The sequence below is a fragment of the Octopus bimaculoides genome, chromosome 8 (assembly GCF_001194135.2).
Source record: "Octopus bimaculoides isolate UCB-OBI-ISO-001 chromosome 8, ASM119413v2, whole genome shotgun sequence".
NCBI classification, from domain to species: domain Eukaryota; kingdom Metazoa; phylum Mollusca; class Cephalopoda; order Octopoda; family Octopodidae; genus Octopus; species Octopus bimaculoides.
The window spans coordinates 39,944,896-39,947,285 of NC_068988.1; the positions used below are offsets into that span (position 1 = coordinate 39,944,896).

At 37.2% G+C, this 2,390-nt stretch overlaps 1 protein-coding gene across 3 annotated transcripts in view; it reads left to right on the plus strand.

Moving 5' to 3' along the window:
- The window catches only part of LOC106883669 (uncharacterized), a 312,099-nt gene that overhangs the window by 61,154 nt on the left and 248,555 nt on the right, over positions 1-2,390 (plus strand). For all 3 annotated transcript variants that reach the window (XM_014934771.2, XM_052970057.1, XM_052970058.1), the window contains exon 2: positions 552-599. The gene's annotated coding sequence lies outside the window, so the exon portion shown is untranslated. The remainder of the gene's footprint in view (positions 1-551; positions 600-2,390) is intronic.

A 2,390-nucleotide genomic window follows, 5' to 3' on the forward strand; every position in this document is an offset into this window, starting at 1 on the left:
AAAACCACAATAAATTATTGTGGTTTTAGAGTCAGGATTTGACTGCTATTTTTTCAGCATGGTGGTATCTCTTGATACCCTGTATTATAATTTTAATTATATATATATATATATGTGTATGTATATATATGCATGCATTGCTGTGTTATTGAGTGACAGCATACTCGAATAAATATTTGTGTTTGCCTGGGCACGGATAAGAGCATAGACATTCTCATAATTTTGTAGTTCGTGTTTCTTTTGCGTCGCTCGAGGCACGAGAAGTTACAATGTAAATTGAGTATTTCAAAAGAATTTCACTTAGAAGTTCATTCATTCTTTGTGTCAAAATGTTCTGGCATTATTTTTCTTTGCTTATTTACCAACATCGTGCTTCCTTCCTTCCAGCCGGAATGCCTGCCTGCATTCATTTCTTATAATTCCCTTTCTTTCTTTCTTTCTTGTGTGCGCATGTGTGTGTGGATATATATGTATGTTTGCATTATGTACATGTATGTATTTATGTATAGATGTAAGCATACATTAATAAATTTACATTCATACATTTGCAGAGTCATATAGGATTAACACTCCCACTGAAAAAGATTCTCCACGTACAGGTGTGTATATTATTACTATTATTTTTTGTTTATCCTTGATCTGTATGTTTGTCACGATCACTTGCCGAGACACACCTCACATCCTGGGACGAGTGAAAGATAAAAGATGTTGCGGTGTTACCGAAAGCTTAGGGAAGAGGATTGGCAAGAGCAGTAACGAAATATCTTCATGTAATACAACACAGACATTTAAATGGTTAGGGTTTTCTAAGGATGTCGGCAGTACTTGTCAGTACAGTCCGTTGGATTTCTCTGAGATGTGGTTCTCCTGGAATGATATCTAGGTGTTTCCGAATCCTTCCTTAACATACCTTGGGTACCCACAAAAACACTAACAGTTCTCGCTTTAGGTTGCCACGCCTTTGTATTTCAATTACCAGTTCCTTATAATTACTTGTGTTAAATTTCTTTACAGATATATCTTTATCGGTGGGAACACGTATATGTATTGGCCTACAAGTATTTTCTTCTGTGTCTTAAATAATAATGTCTGGTTGATTAGCCTAGATTGTTCTGTCGGTGTTGACTGGGATCAGTGCCATGCAAAAGAGGAATAGGATGAGGGAGTCACCTATCAAGATGCCTCTTTTGATGTTGAACATGTTAGATTTGCGCAACTCATTACTATAGTTTAGAAGGAGACGTGTATCCCCCATGACCATGCTACCTTATAAGAATTTAGAGGCGACAGCAGAGCTCTTATATACATCAAGGCACTTGAGTAGTCAATTATGTGGGACATTATCAAACGCTTTCCTATAGTCTATCCATGCCATACTCAAGTTCTTTTTGTTCCGTCAAATCCCTACAATCATTTTACTTATGAGTAATTGATCTTTGCATCTATAAGAAATCTTCTTACAGCCTTTTTGAGCTTGTAGAAGGATAGATCACTCTTCAAGGAAAGCGTATATTCTGTCAGTTAATGTAGTGGTGAGGATATTGTAGGTGTTATGCGACATGTTATTGGTCAGTAGACTTTTTCCGTCTTCAGCTTTTGGTATAAGGTTCCTTCAGTCAGCCATAATAATAATTATTATTATTATTCAGTGAGAGAGCGGTGTATGCCATCAAACAGACACGGGGTAAAATATACGACGCCTAGTGTACCCATCATGACTAGCCGTCTAATAAGGGTTCATCAGGCCCTTATCTCATATAAACGGCGCAGGTGGGATCCAGTTAGAATTTTATTCAGGTCGAGCAGCCCATCCCGTTCAAAAGGTCCCCGAATAAGGGTTGTTTAAGAATGTTGAACGAAACACCATAGTTTCCATAGGTGAATTATCCAAGAATTCCTCTCAATACATGGCCATGATGCTCCCCGACTACTTCTGCTTCTGATCAGAGATGCCCATATTGTCAGCCATCAAAGAACATGCTCAACTTGCTAAAGTCAACCAACAGCTTTTTGTAGGTAGGCATTGATCCTAGGCTGCTATGACAAACTCTTCTGTGTCTGATTTTAAGTCAGAAGATGTCAACTATTGAGTGGTAAGGGTTTTATCAATGTTAGCATTATTAGCTCTCTCTCTGAGTATTTGCCATTGAGAGGCTTTTCTTGCCATTTATCATTGAGAATATTTAGGGCAGTAGTTTCAACAAGCGTTTTGATAAGTCTAGCTTTTTCTGTGCTTGTTTCCAGTACAACTATTTCTAGGACTCGCTGTTATTACTATCACTGTTGTTGCTGTTGTTGTTCTTATTATCATAACACATGTATATATGTATTTGCGTTTGTGGTTATGTGTGCGATGCTTTGGTTTATATATGCATATATATATATATATA